The sequence below is a fragment of the Siphateles boraxobius genome, unplaced genomic scaffold (genome assembly GCF_051911475.1).
Source record: "Siphateles boraxobius isolate OS27281-9 unplaced genomic scaffold, OSU_SipBor_1 41, whole genome shotgun sequence".
NCBI lineage: Eukaryota > Metazoa > Chordata > Actinopteri > Cypriniformes > Leuciscidae > Siphateles > Siphateles boraxobius.
Genome location: NW_027509042.1, coordinates 42,491,055 through 42,507,578, shown reverse-complemented (window position 1 = coordinate 42,507,578; position 16,524 = coordinate 42,491,055). Strand labels below are relative to the sequence as shown.

The following is a 16,524-nucleotide window of genomic DNA, read 5'->3' as shown; positions in this document are numbered from 1 at the left end:
AAACAAGTTTAAAGGGGTCCTATTTAAAAAATATATATATATATATGTTGTTGTTTTAGCATGAAAAAGCTCTGCAAAGTTCCAAATCCCAAAGTCCCTCCAGCGGGAGTTATTCTCTATATCACTGTCAGTGTTTCTGAACTCCCTGAAACGCCTCCATTGTAGTCTTGAGTTTTCTTCCTGGAACAAACACGTCACAATATTTCTCATTTAAATAATTCCTGCCCAAGGCATGTCCAAAATAAAGGTTGAGTTGCATTAGTAATTCAATTCAATTCAATTCAAAACCCTTTATTTGTCCCCACGGGGAATTAACGAGGCCACGTAGAGTCAAGTAAACAGTATACATAAAACCATCATACATTAAATAAATAACACAATGTGCACGGAATACATATTAATTATAATCTGCTACAAGCGGATACCTACAGATCTACATCCTAGTGAGGCTGTGTCCTTAATGTCCTTAATGTTTACACCTGGTATTAAAATGTGTTTCGGTCGATCTTTCAGTCGATTCACAAGTGGACAACACTAAATACAAGTAAATGTGTATTTTGAGTTTGTCCACTTTCAACCACTTCCTGAGTGAGTCGAAAACACATTTGTGTTCAAACAGCCCCAAAAGACCCTCTACTCTCTGTCTACTGACCTAATGCGTAAACATTATGGGAAGAGCTCTAGATTCTAGATTTAAACTTTTTGTTTGGTTTGAAGATAAAAACGTACCAAGCTAACACACACTCGTAACATTTCTAACACACACTCACAGCGTTCGGCTGGTCTTGTGGCTTCAGAGCAGAAATGAAAGCTGATGACCTCTGTGTTTTTGAGCGCGTTCTTATGTAAATTGCACATGTTTATTTTGTCCATTAGACTGAAATATCTGAAAAAACCCATACATTTATCCACCCATAGACCCTCCCCTGGATGGAAAGTGGACAAAAGAGCTTTAATGTTATTAGAATCGATTAGCTGATTTTACTTGGTCACAGTGGAAATAGAAGTCAAGTGCAATGCATTGTGCTCTACTGGTATATGACATATATTGGCAAGTATAGTAGGTCATTCAGGGATTATACAGAAAATGACATACTGTATACAGTTGAAGTCGTGAGTATCCTGAACATATCCAGAGACTGCCCCTGTTTAAAGCAGTGTTTCTCTGACCATAAGCACCAGTATTGTTTCCCGCGCTCTTGTATAGTGTGTTAACGCTCCTCCTCTGGCTAAATCTGCACAATGTTCCTGTTTGCATAATAAGTAGAGTGCTGATTGCTCTGAGCAGCTCAGGGCGAGCTTTAATTTTACAGCTCATATGGAAAATCGAACCCCTGCTGAACAAGTTAAATGTCATGATGTTTTATCCTGACAGCACATACAATAATACTAATATATTACTCTGTTTGCTAGAGTGAATTTATCATCAGATGCTTTTCAGGCCTTTCTATTTCAAAAAATAAAAAAACAATCATGTGGATTTTAACTTCCTTTCTAAAGTTTATCCAGTTCATCCCTATTGCTACTCCTGAAGTTTACTGAGATTAGACAGGAGCAGGACATAATAAAGTCCTCATCCTATTCTTCTGGCAGGATCATTTTATTTAGCAATTGCTCTCATGTTTTGCCACAGGACAGGAATTGCGAAGAAAATTTTGTCACCTTTGCAGGACTGTGATATGAAGAGTGTAAAAAAAGTAACATCTTTAGCAACAGTGTGAAAGGGAATAGCACATAACAGGCACAATACTGGTACAAACATGAATATCTATTGGTATAATATGCGTCACGACTAAACGTGGTTTTCGAAAGCGTCCGTTTTCACAGTCCACCATGACGCGAAAACAGCGTTTACAAATGTATCCACTTGGGAAAGCGGTTTCAAAAAGCTCAGTTTACTTTTCACAGGATAAAAACGGTAAAAAAATTTTTTTTCATTTACACGAAAACATTGTTTTGGGCGCCTGAAAATGCAAGCTTTTGAAAACAGGTTTCAAAGTGCACGTTTTTGAAGACTACACCGTTATCAACTCTGTGTAAACTACAAAAATCCGTGAGGTTATGAACTATGGGCGTGTAGTGTTTCTTTACAAAGTGACATCGACACTGGCCTGGCAGCAGAATACAGCGTTTTTAGTCGTTTTCACAGATACGTGACGTTGTCTGTACACGAAAATAATTAAAAAAAACGTTTCAATTTTTTGTACATTGTTATTGTATAAACGTAACGTGCACAAAGCCCAAAAAAGAGATGATGGATGGATGGATGGATGGATGGATGGATGGATAGATAGATAGATAGATAGATAGATAGATAGATAGATAGATAGATAGATAGATAGATAGATAGATAGATAGAAAAACAACAGACGTTTACTGTATGTCTTCTATTAGATAGTGAAGGCCTAAATCTGTGTGAAGAAATAAGCAGCTGCTCTTCATCATTTGGTATTCCTCTCTGCACATAATCAAAAGCAGAGGTCAAACCAAGGTTAATAAGTGGGCGTCTCACTCGATGTCCACACACACACACACACACACACACTGTGCTTTTTGGCATCACAGGAATCTTTGTCCTTTGGGCTGATGGGTGCTTCACACACATGTGCATTTATACAGTCGCGAGAAAGCACTTCGACATGTGACTCAGAGGAAGGAAATGTCTTCTGCACTAACTGATCTCTATTTATATGATAATAGGCAGCCTGAGGAAAGGCAATTAAAGTGACAACAGCCTGGTTGTTTTAGGCACGCTTTGTCTCGTGGTGAATAATGGAAAATAAGGAATGGTTCTGTTTAACAGCTCTGTGGCCACAGATAAGACGCATACACAAACACACACTCATTAGGGTTTCGGCACTCTAATTATATTGTCTATCTGCTCTTTGAAGAGAACGTCAAACGCTGTTTTTTGTTGCAAGATGTATGCGATCGTCTCTCAGCATTTCCAGCTTGAGTTATGTAAGGGATATTTAGAGACTCAGCTATGATTGACAGCTCTCCTTCAGTGTGGATGTTCATTTATTTCGCTATATGTCTGATTTATACCACAAGGTGGCGTGTTGCTCACACACTGCTCACATCCAACATCTGACTTTATCTGCGCCATTCCTGAAACACTTTGTAATCTTTTAAAAATGAATATGACTATGTTGTATTTTGTGTTCTAGTCAGTCTCAGGTACTTACATGATTATTTTCATTGCCAAAGTTAGTTATTGCTCAGAGATTGAGAGATACAGGAGGAATAATAACATTATTCAATTAACAAATCTTTAAAAAAATTATTTTATCAAACTGATTTCTGTGATTTTTTAGCAAACAGTGTTGTTTTTTGGCAGGATTGAAGTGAAAGTAAACTCATTGCTAATACTTGATACTGATGTTTGTGATATTGATTTTTCCCTCCAAAATGATGTCACTTCCCTCCACGATGATGTCATTCTGAACTGCCCTTTGACAGTTAAAATAGTTTTTACAAAATACTAACAGAGTGGAAAGTGATATTGAAGACACAAGGGAGCTGTAAACTATAAATTAATTAGCAATAACAATATTTCCATTCCTTATAAAATTCACCCTTATTTTTAATTTAATTCTGATTTTGTGATAAATAAGAAAGCTATAAAGATTTCCATCTTTAAAAATCGTGACTTTAGTATTTTATCCAATATTGGGACATTTTTGCACAGTCAGAAATGAACCGTCTAACCCAATCTCTGTAAATGCACTCGAGCTGAAACAGAAGTTTATCGCAAACACATAAAGCTAATGGTTTCAATGAAACTGACCCTTTTCTGCTGCAGGTTTGTGATGCATCCTCCATGACTTTAGCGGTATAAATGTTTGGCAAGTGCTTAAGGAAACGATCACAGTGCATTTACATAACAGATGGCGCCTGATGGTAATTTTCACGTGCAATTAACTCCATTCATGAAGACGGCAAGCTCAAACACCGCATTACGAGAGAGTTTGTGTGTATATGTTTTATGATGTTGGCCATAATTGAGAAACAAGAGGTCAGATGACAGATTATGTGCATTTGGCATGATATTTGCACTTTGCGACAAACTGTTGTTCTTTTTTAATCTCTAATCTTCAGGTTTTTGATTTTCTCTGTTACAGTGCACTCTTGTACTCCATCGCTTTATGTTTTCATATGTGCTGGAAAATGTAATACGCAAAGTAGGAAGGTGATGGGTAAGTGGAAATCCTTGTGAATATAGGTAAGTGTATGTGGGGAGAGCAGACAGAACAGGGCTGTTTCAAAACCTAGAGAGCTATTACATAGGCAGGATTTTAAGGGGTCAAATGCATGATCCCTCAGAATCCAATGCAATTACATTAAAACTTTGCAAATAATGTATTCCCTGGAAATCAAACATCGATGTCGCAAACCCATGCTCTACAAGTTCATCTACAGGAACTAATAAGATTCAATATTTTAAACAAATTTGAATGTAGCATTGCATTGCATTTATGGAGAATCCTAGAATGCATTGAAATAAGCTCTTTATTACATTGCAATTCATTCAGTATTTAATCATTATGACTACAACAGTAAATCTGAATTAGAAAGACTATTTTATTCATTATTTTTGATTATGACTAGTTGAAATAAGATACGTTTACGTTTTTTCATGTTTTAGTATTTATTTTTTCAGTTAACATTGATTTTATTTAAAATATAGTGAAATTTTTTTTATATACATAGTTTTAGTTAGCTACAATAACCCTGCTAGTCAGCTTTTTTTTCAAAACATAGTGATGTTTTGGAACAGAGCCTGTGTGTGTGTGTGTGTGTGTGTGTGTGTGTGTGTGTGTGTGTGTGTGTGTGTGTGTGTGTGTGTGTGTGTGTGTGTGTGTGTGTGTGTGTGTGTGTGTGTGTGTGTGTGTGTGTGTGTGTGTGTGTGTGTGTGGCCTGGTAAACCCTACATTATGTGGACAAAATGTCCCCATAAGGATGGCAATATCTGAAATCCTTGTTCGTGTAGGGACATTTTTTGGTCCCCATGAGGAAAACAGCTTATAAATCATACTAAGTGATGTTTTTTGAAAATGTAAAAATGCAGAAAGTTTTCTGTGATGGGTAGGTTTAGGGGTAGGGTTAGTGTAAGGGAATAGAATATACAGTTTGTACAGTATAAAAATCATTATGTCTATGGAAAGTCCCCATAAAACATGGAAACACTACTGTGTGTGTGTGTGTGTGTGTGTGTGTGTGTGTGTGTGTGTGTGTGTGTGTGTGTGTGTGTGTATGTGTGTGTGTGTGTGTGTGTGTGTGTGTGTGTGTGTGTGTGTGTGTGTGTGTGTGTGTGTGTGTGTGTGTGTGCGAGTGTGTGTGCGAGTGTGTGTGCGAGTGTGCGCGCGCATCTGTGTGTCTGGGAGCGAGTGCAACCAAGCGTGAAATGATTCTGTTAGTGTCATTTCTCTCAGACACACACTTCCAGCATCCACACGGCGGCTCTGCATGCTGTGTGTGAGGAGGCTGTGATGGCTCCCCGTGGCCTCTCACATCGCAAGTTGTTTCTGTGTATTCTAACATTTTTTTGAAAGGCAAAAAGAAAAAGGTAACACTAGCTTTGACAGGGATTTGGAAGCAATTTCATTGTCACGTCAAACTCGAAAGTGAATTGCTTTTTTTGAGATAAAGTATTATGGATACAGTGTTTACTCCGTTTTAGAAAATAGCTAGGAATTACTTTTACATTTAATCATTTAGCAGATGCTTTTATCCAAAAACGACTTACAAATGAGGAGAGCAATAGAAGCAATCAAACTAACAATAGGCCAGCAATATGCAAGAGCTGTGACAAGTCTGAGTTAGTCTATCACAGTACACATAGCAAGGGTTTTATTCTTTAATTTTAATTTTTTTAATAGATATATAGAATAGTAAGTGTTAGTATTAATTGGTCAAGTGTTGGCGAAAAAGATGCGTCTCATTCTTAAACTCTCAAATCTAACTATTAAACAGCGAGCGAGTAACACGTCCTGCAGTGTTTATGCCACAAACCCCTCAAATCATAAATATTTGAATCTAATATTACAGTTTTGAAAGGACTTTTGCAGTATAGGTCAGAGATTATGTTGCTACTTTTTGTCATTTTATTTTTTAGAGCTCATCTGAAAATTGATCTGTTTTGAAACAACCTCAGATTTGATCACTTAGCAAACCCTCTGGATCTGCTGCAGACACTTCACAGACTGATGAGCAGCCGAAAAAATGTTAATTACTCAATACTAAGACCACTTATGGATGATAATTGATGTGTGGGAGGCATTATTATAGCAGATGATACTTTATAGCCCACTCTTATACATAACCTACATCCATGCAAACACACACACAGCAAAGGAACTGAGCGAGAGATTGACAGTCAAATATGACTAAGCAAAGCAAAAAGTTTGTGTTTAAAACATAATAAAATCTCATATATATATATATGAGACAGCATATACAAAAACAACTTTTTTCAACATTGATAATAATTAGAAAAGCATATATATATATATATATATATATATATATATATATATATATATATATATATATATATATATATATATATAGATGGATCCTTGCTGAATGAAAGTATTAATTTCCTTCCAGGTAATTTGAGTTTTGTTCTGTCCCAGAAGGTCAGGGTTTGTCTGGTTAGCATCAGCAGTTGCTAATGGGAATTGCTCCTGTGCTAACAGCTCTCTCCAGGTGTTTCCAAGCTCCTTGGCCTGTCCCTTTGTCTAATGAGGGGTCAGGTTTACGACTGCGGCCGACAGAGACTAATTCTGACCCCCTGTTAACAGCTTCTATCTGTCAGCGCCACCAGAGTCGATATCATTTTTCACTGCTCACCCTTTCCCGCTTTCCTCCCTCTTCTGTATTTTTCAGTGTGTGAGAGTGTTTATAGTTTCAAGGATCACGTTGCGGATAGTTCACTCAAAAATGGAAAATCTGTCATCATCAGCTCTCAAATGCATTAAATTGGTCAAGAGTGGCAGTACAAAACATTTATGTTTCAAATCAATTATATTTTTAACTTTTTATCGTTGATGAACTGCAATGTTTGAGCCGTTAGATTATCGTTAGCTACATAAATGTTAGCTAGTATTAGTGAATACTACGCTATTAACGTAAACACAGTACAGCGCTTCTGGGTTACTGCGCGAATAGCGTAGGAGATCTGACAGAAAACAAGAAATTGTTGAATAAAGTCGGTATTTTTTTTTATTTTTTTTTGGGCGCACAAAAAGTATTCTCGTCGCTTCATAACATTAAGGTTGAACTGTAGTTATATGGACTATTTTAATGATGTCTTTACCGCCTTTCTGGGCCAATGATGTTGCTGTCAGTGGAGGGACAGAAAGAAAGATTTCATCAAAAATATCTTAATTTATGTTCCGAAGATGAACGAAAGTCTTACGGGTTTGGAACGACATGAGGGTGAATAATTAATGACAGAAGTTTCATTTTTGGGTGAACTATCCCTTTGAAGGCAAGGGTTTTATTTTCTAATGGTTTTTTATAAGGTACTAATGAATGTGTAGAATTTTTTCGTTTTACATTTGCGCTTTGAGAGCTCTGTCCTTCGGGCTTTGCTGGTTTTGTGATGCACGTGAACAGCCAGTCAAACTAATAATTGTCTAACCTGTCACTCACCTGCTTGCTAAGTATAAAGAAGGATAGCAATGTGGGCCTGACAGTTATTTTACATTTCTCTGCGGTCAGATTCACTCATTACAGCGCTTGAAACTGATATTCCTCAAACAATCTGTTTTTCTTCTTCACAATTTCATGCAACAATTTTAGCTTTAGCGTACAAAATACCAAAATAGTCCAAAATAGGACTCAAAACTTGTTTTGTTTTGCATGTGTGGATGTATACAGGGAATTTGGATATTGCAAATATAACATTTTAACAATTTTAACGAAATAACTTAAAGACCCCTGTGGGGGAAATATGGTTTTTAATGTTGTTTATGTGTCTATGTGGTGTTTTTAATATGCTTTAAGACAAACCATCTGCAAATTCATAAGTCAACACCATTGCTGAGGACCAAAGACAGTCTCAAAAACACGGTTTGAAACGACTCGGTTACTAACGTAACCTCGGTTCCCTGAGAGGAGGGAACGAGTATTGCGTAAGTAGCTTACGCTATGGGAAAACTCCTTTTCTCGAGAATACTGAAGTCTTTATGTAAAACGCATTGCAGCTGCACAGCTGACAGCAATGAACGAAGGAAGCTCGGTCATTGGCTGTGCTGCGGCAACTTGCTCGAACCAATGACGGGGCGACTCTGAATGCGCGACCAATGCGCGCGCTTCGCCCCGCGGGCGTCAGAGCCCGTCAAGATGGGCGTGGCCAAGAGCTATTTATTGGGCGCCCCGTCATGAGAGTTCTTTAGGTTAAAACGACTGAAGCGAACTAACCAAGCACAAGCACGGCAGCTTACGCAATACTCGTTCCCTCCTCTCAGGGAACCGAGGTTACGTTAGTAACCGAGTCGTTCCCTTTCGAGAGGTCTCTCCTATTGCGTAAGTAGCTTACGCTATGGGAACACCATGCAAAACGCCGTGCATGCTGAACTTCACCTTATGATAGCCAGAGGCAGGTGCCTGAGCTGAAAAGCAAAGTTATCATCCAACTAGCCGGCAGAGACGAGCTTTATATGTGGGAAAAAAATACAGAGCGGCTAGAAGGCGCTCAGTGTGACACAAGCACATACATAATCTAGATACGAACTCGTAGTTCAACTAGCATCATGCTGATAGTACATTGAAATGCAATGTCAGGCCCAGCCTGCCGCCGCACAAATATCGTCGATCGGTATCCCGCTCGAACATGCCCAGGAAAAAGCCACACTCCTGGTGGAGTGTGCTTTGACTCCCCAGGGGCATTGAAGTCCCTTAGCTTCATAAGCCAGTGCTATAGCCTCAACTATCCAGTGAGAGATTCTCTGCTTTGAAACGGCGGAACCTTTCGTACGGCCGCCAAAGCATACAAACAGTTGTTCTGTCTGTCTGAATAGGGCAGAACGCTCCAAATACACTCTGAGAGCCCTAACGGGGCAGAGTAGATTAGCGTCGTGTTCGTCTGCTGGAGACGACAGCGCAGTTAGGGAGATAACCTGTGCTCTGAAGGGAGTGGTGAGCACTTTAGGAATATACCCATGTTTCGGTCTAAGGACGACCCTGCAGTCGTTAGGTCCGAATTCTAGGCAGGCAGCGCTTGTCGAAAGCGCGTGCAGGTCGCCCACTCTCTTGACCGAGGCGAGTGCCAGCAAGAGCGCAGTCTTAAGCGAGAGCTGTTTAAGGTGCACGGTTCGGAGTGGTTCGAACGGGGGCCCCTTAAGAGCGTCTAGGACAGTAGCTAGGTCCCAGATCGGCACTGGGGGGGGCGTGAAGGGTTCATCCTCCTAGCGCCCCTTAGGAAACGAATAATTAGGTCGTTTCTTCCCAATGGACGTTCCATTACAGGGTCGTGTGACGCTGTGATGGCCGCCACATATACTTTGAGCGTGGAGGGGGTGCGGCCCGCCTCCAGAAGCCCTTGTAGAAAAGCGAGTACGTTCGTAATCTTGCATCTTTCAGGGTTCAGGCCCTTGGCATTACACCAGTCACTGAACACTTTCCATTTCTGAGCATATAAGCATCTCGTGGAGGGCGCCCGCGCCTCAGCGATGGTTTTTAGTGCTCCGCTCGTGAGATTCCTGGGAACCCGTTGAGGGGCCATGCATGAAGGGCCCACAGATCGGGGCAGGGATGAAATATCATCCCGCTGGCCTGACTGAGGAGGTCCGGCCTCAGTGGAATCGGCCGTGGTGCAGATTGCATTTGCATCAGATCTGGAAACCATGTTTGGTTCTTCCAGAGTGGGGCTATCAGAAGCACTGCGTTTTGCTCCTCTCTGACCCGACTGATGACCTGTGGCAGCATCGCGATCGGGGGAAAGGCATATAAGGTGCGGCTCGGCCAGCTCTGGGCGAGTGCGTCCGTGCTTTTCGTGAAGAAAAGAGAGCAGTGCGCGTTCTCCTTGGAGGCGAAGAGGTCGATCTCCGCTTTGCCAAAGGTTTTCCATAACCACTGAATCGTCAGCGGGTTGAGAGCCCATTCTCCTGGGAGAATCTTGTCTCTGGATAGCATGTCTGCCCCTTGGTTCAGCGCACCTGGCACATGCGCTGCTCTCAGCGAGCGCAAGTTGTGCTGGGACCATAAAATGAGTCTCCTGGCCATTGAATGCATGGAGCTCGACCTGAGTCCACCCTGGCGATTTATGTACGACACTACCGTCATGTTGTCCGTTCGGACCAGGACGTGTTCGTTTTTTAGATGTGGAAGCAGGGCTCTGAGAGCCAAAGCGACCGCTTTCATCTCCAGACAGTTTATGTGTAAGCGCTTTTCCGGGTTTGACCAAAAGCCGGAGACAGGCCTGCCCTCGTAAAGGGCCCCCCAACCTATTTTGGAGGCATCTGTCGTTATCATCTTTCTCCTTGTGTTCACACCCAGACTCACGCCTGACTGGTACCAGTCGGCGGCTTTCCAGTGCGTCAGGGCTTTTATACAGCCGTGGTTCGCTCTGATTAAAAAGTGGCCCGAACGCCACGCGTGAGTAGGGACGCGGCTCTTGAGCCAGCGTTGGAGAGGGCGCATATGCAACAATTCTAGCTGGAGTACGGCCGATGCTGAGGCCATGAGACCGAGCATCCTCTGAAACCGCTTGACGGGGCGCGCACGCCCGCCCTGAATGATGTTGCAAGGCGCCGGATGGTGAGCGCACGCTCTGATGAGAGACGCGCTGTCATTTGCATCGAGTCTAGAACTATTCCCAGGAAAGAAATCCTCTGGCTGGGAGATAGTATGCTTTTTGCAAAATTGATTCTTAGACCCAGGCATTCTAAATGGCTGATAATCCAAGATCTGTGTGTTATTAACTGACTCTCTGATTGTGCTAGGACCAGCCAATCGTCGAGATAATACAGTATTCGCACTCCCCTTCGTCTCAAGGGGGAAAGTGCTGCATCCATACATTTCGTGAATGTACGGGGAGCCAGGGACAGGCCGAACGGAAGTACTTTGTACTGGTAAGACTGTCCCTCGAAAGCGAATCTCAGAAACGGCCTGTGTTGAGGCGCTATTGGTATGTGAAAGTAAGCATCTTTCAGATCCACTGAGAGAAACCAATCTCCTGGGCGTACTTGCGCGAGGATATGCTTGGTTGTTAACATTCTGAACGAGCGAATCATTAGTGCTTTGTTCAGGTGTCTGAGATCTAGGATGGGGCGGAGACCGCCAACCTTTTTCGGGACGAGAAAATAGCGGCTGTAAAAACCTTCCTCGCTCATAGAGGGGGAAACAGTTTCCACAGCGCCCTTTTCTATTAGTTTGCGCACCTCGGTGCGTAGAACATGTGAACACTCCTTTCTCACTTTCGTCTCGACCACAGTCGTAAAACGTGGTGGTCTGTGAGCTAACTGGAGCGAGTATCCGTGCTTTACTATATCCAATACCCATTTCGACATATCTGGAATGTTTACCCATGCCGCTGCGTGTACAGATATGGGCTGAATACAGGCTAGGGGCGGGCCGCTGTGACGTAGGGACCCGGCCAGCGAATCGCCTGAGCTCGTAGCTCTCAGAGGCGCGGGCGCGCGCTGAGCGGCTGAGTGAATGGGCGCGTGTGTGATTACAACAGTGCGCGCCGTGTCTGTAAAACTCGCGGCCTGAGTGTTTGTCCCGGCCCAGGCAGCGAGCGCAGATGATGTGACGATCCCCGTCCGGGAGAAGGTCTCTGCACGACGCGCAGGAAGGCATTTGAAACAACGCCTCAGAAATTTGCTCTTTTACAAGTGTCGCGGGGCGAACAGATGTAAAGATACTTGCGTGTGTGGCACGCCGGATGGCTCAGTAGGATGGCGTTCGAAGGCGGCTGAAGGTGCCGGCGTCCTCGTTGCAATCCCGCTGGTATGCTTTTCGACGGCGGCGAAGGCTTCAATAATCCGGAGGATCCAGTGAAGAAGGTGTTCACTGAAGGAGATTAAATCTAAAGAACTCTCATGACGGGGCGCCCAATAAATAGCTCTTGGCCACGCCCATCTTGACGGGCTCTGACGCGCGCGGGCGCGAAGCGCGCTCATTGGTCGCGCATTCAGAGTCGCCCCGTCATTGGTTCGAGCAAGTTGCCGCAGCACAGCCAATGACCGAGCTTCCTTCGTTCATTGCTGTCAGCTGTGCAGCTGCAATGCGTTTTACATAAAGACTTCAATATTCTCGAGAAAAGGAGTTTTCCCATAGCGTAAGCTACTTACGCAACAGGAGAGACCTCTCGAAAGGGAATCGCTGGTGTTTCTGATGTCACAAACTAATCAGGTCAACGTGGCGTCGGGCTTTAGCATATCATTACCAGCAAAGCCTCGAGACAAGCCAGGTTATCCTGGTATATTTTTCTGTTGATATGAATAGCAATATAGCGGGTATATGATGTATATTAGGATGTTATGATGAACTATTACTGACGTTCTGAGTTGTTCAAAGCATTTCTGATGATTGTTAGAAGGCAGCTGTCTGACTCTGAGATGCGGACGGGAACATGGTTTGTGAAACATTAGCAACACACTATGAGCTGTTTGATATCATAGTCAAGCAAAAGGCTAATCATATGAATTACTGTTATGTTTTCGACTTTGTAAAGAGCGATACCATTGTGTAGCGTTTACCTCAGTAAGTTGGCCGAGTGAATCTGTGAGCTGGTGTGAGTGAGTGGAGGCGGGGCTAATTAGCATATTCACGTTTCCGTGTATACTAAATGAAGCAAGGGTGTAAAGTTACATTCAAGCTATTTTAAGGCATGAAGTCTTTTTTTCACTGGAAAAAACGGTTAAATATGTAAATATTTAAATATGTTAAATTATTGGCTACAGGGGGACTTTAAGATAGTATATAAGGGCACTATAAATTTGTGCTTTTTTCCTTTCCTCAAAGCAATCATATGGCTTTACAGAAGACTTGAAGTTTATCACATGAACTATACAGGGCTTTATAGCCGGTCACTTGGTTTCATTGCACGTAAACAGCAACTCAGAAATTCTCCTTTTTTGGTTCCTTTGTTCAAATCTTTTGTTCCTCCAATTTACAATGAGTGAAACACAATACAAAACATGCAGATAATCATTCCTGTAAAGACTGGCATCATTTTGTGATGTACAACATTGTGCTTTCTTCGTTTCCAGGCTGTGCTCGTTACTAGGACTGTAACATAAAGAAAAAAAACAGGGTTGTATTTTCCATTATTTATAATGAAAATATCAGGCAGGTGAAGCACATACGCGCGCAGCACATCTTCTGTAATTGACTCATTTATTCACGTTAGTCGCCCATTCGTCTGTTGCCTGTGATGAATTAAACACCGGGCCACAGCCTGTCCATAACGTGTGTGTTATTATCAATATGCACCACAGCTCTCCACGAGTGTGTTTCTTTCTGCAATCATCACCGTCCTCAGCCGAGATTGCCTGTAACCCACCGTCCATCCCTCACTGTGGTAAACGACATCTCAAGGCCAATAAAACACGGTAATAAAGTCACTGCTATCAAGATTTAAATCACATATAACACCCAGAGAAAACAAAATCAATGAAACCTCGTTATTTTGGGGAAATCAGTATCTCAAAATCATCCCTATATTATTTTGAGATTATTTCTCAGAGGGATATGCTGTAATTGGATTGCATTATTTACTTTAAGACTATTGCTATTTATAGTCTGCTTTTAGACAACCCGGTATTAATAAAAGCAATTCTGAATGCTGATAAGGTATGGTTCAAGGAATGAGTCTCACAGGATGCATGTCTTAATTCCCCAAAATTCTGAGATTACATAATATATAACCCTTTCTTCTTGTTTTTCCTTATGGAAGCTCATTTCCTCTACATATGAAAAATAAAGGTCATGTCTTACTAGATCTTAATTTTGACACAAAAAGTTATGAGATAATGTAATGATTATGAGATAAAAACTTCATGAAATAATGTCATAATTATGGCAAAAAATTTAAAAGTCATTATGAGAATAAAAGGTCAAAATTATGACACGAAAAGTCAAAATGGTGAGGTGCCAATTCATTATATATAAAGATAGATTTAAAAAACTTGCATTAGGTGTACATTATGCACACAGTGCAAATTCATGAGGAGGGAGTTAATTAAATTAATATACTTGTATTTCACCAGCATCTCTCTTCTGTGACTCAACTGAATCATACAAGTATTTTATAAGTTGTAATAATATGCATTGCATTATTTTGTACTGTGTCAAGTTTAAGTTTTGCTTAAATGTAAATGTCTTTGTTACTGATTGTAGTATTATTCAGTGACCAGGAGGCAGACTTGAAGATACCTTGTGTTTTTCATCTTTTTAACAGTGGAAAAAAATATGAAAAGACTTTGTAGATGAAGTTTAGTGACATTTCTCCTTTTCAGAAGTTAATGAACCGTAGAGAACAAGATAAAAATGTGGATTAGAGATGGGAGGACTATTGATCCCATTGTTTCCTCTTTATCACCGGGTGTATATTCAGGCACTTTTAGAAGTAACTATAACTTTCATCAAAAAAGTGTCAATGAGCTTGCAAATGATATTCAAATAGGGACAAAATAGACAATCAATTCATAAGCAGCGCTGTGATTGGCTGGAGGGCAGAAAACAAGCATCTCTCCCGAGAGACAGAAAATGAATAGAGAATCTGATTCCCCAAGAGGCACTCGGGAACCTTAACCTCTCAGTCTCGCGGGAAAGTCAGGGTTAATGGATGATGAAGGGTAATCTCATGCTGAATTAGAGACAGAGAGTGTGCACATCCGAAAAGAGACAGAAAAAGAGAGAATGCTGAAATATGGAGCTCCGATATATTGTATCAGAATTGTTTTATTTGTCAGTTCAGTGTCATAAGTAAGAATGATGGAAAACATTTAAATACCTCTTTAAATGTGCAATTGTCCTAGAAAACAAAAGTGCTTAAAACATGAGCTCATTTTTGTGCATTTACATTAAATCAAACTATTGAGCTCGTGTGAAACAAGTCGAAGATGTTTTGAGATCACAATGAATTATAAATCATTAAGTGGAAGCTATTATTTCCCCATAACTTTTCTGCATAATGTTGTCAAATTGTTGTGCTGAACTGTGATTGCACAAAATGCCTACTTAGCCTAGATTAGCTGAAGTGGGTTATTTAATACATGTTTGTTTGTTTTTTCATGTTTTTACAAGGGTTTTGGGTGTTGTAGGTTTTCAGAACCTACAACAGAAGTTGTGAAGGGTGAAGCTTGACGGAGTTGTCGTGAGGAAATCCTGAATATTGTGGGTATTAAAGTCATCATGAACGGACATCACAATAGTCTTTTCTTACCTATTGTAACGTATATATCCAAAGGAAACTACTTCCTACACAAGAAAAAATGTAGGGCGTATCTTGATTTTGTCCATGAGGAATTGATCGTATGGCTGTAGTTTTCATGGTGACTTTGACAATATTACCCAGACTGGCAGGTGGCGAATGTGAGATTTTGGGAGAGATGTTATAAATGTGAGAAATGTGAAATAGTTAACTCACAATGAAAGTATTAGCATATACATTTACTTATTCTCTTTGACTTAAAATATAATTTATTGTGTCTCTCAAACTCCAGTTCACCCTGCTTGTTACATTGGTAGCAGTTACCCTGTAAAATCTTTAGCATATGCCCTAAATCTTGCTAGAAGTGACATCAATTCCTTGGAGGGAAAGCAACTCCAAGAACAAAGTAAGAATCAGTCATAAACTTATCAGTTTTTTTTAGAAGACTTATCTAAAGCATAAAACATAACATGTCCAGCATGTTTCGTCAGTTTATACTGGAGATGAAAATGTTTGTTTAATTTTTAAAATACATTTTAATAAAATTCTTCCGAAATGTAAATCTTCCGCTAGCATGTTATTCTTTCCTAGCTAATAATTGTCTTCATAAGCCTAAAACGCCCTTTCTTTTGTAAAAATGTCATGTAACAGGGTGGACAAACTTCATAGAATGTGAATGGGAAATCTTAAATATATGGTCGGAATTATTAGGCTATACTAGCGTGTTTTTATGATAGACAAAAATTTTGTCATTTTAGCCTACACAATTTGGGGATTTTAAAGTTTTATCAACAAACCGGCTCAGTCCAATAATCCACCAAACTGTTGGAATTAGTGCGAAAAACAGGAAAAATGGAATTATATTTTTTGCTTGTCCTTCCACCCGCAGTAGAAAGGGTCCAAATAATATTCTTAAAGTTTAAAGAATGTTCCAATTGTTTTCTAATGGAGTGAAAGTCATTTTCTGTCTCTAATATCCGTTATTAAATGCCACCAGAGTTGGGTATAACGTGTTACAAAGTAATAACGCAGTAATGTATCTCATTACATTTAAAATTTATGTAGTGTGATTACAGTTACTGATGTAAATAAAATTAAGTTACTTGCGTTTACAAATGTATTGTTAAGAATTT

The 16,524-nt window shown here is 40.6% G+C and overlaps 1 long non-coding RNA gene across 1 annotated transcript in view; it reads left to right on the top strand.

Annotated features, from left to right (window-relative positions):
* Positions 1-16,524, top strand: part of LOC143707095 (uncharacterized) — a 62,040-nt gene that overhangs the window by 44,700 nt on the left and 816 nt on the right. The window contains exon 2 of the long non-coding RNA XR_013193077.1: positions 4,125-4,225. This is a non-coding gene — a long non-coding RNA (uncharacterized LOC143707095). The remainder of the gene's footprint in view (positions 1-4,124; positions 4,226-16,524) is intronic.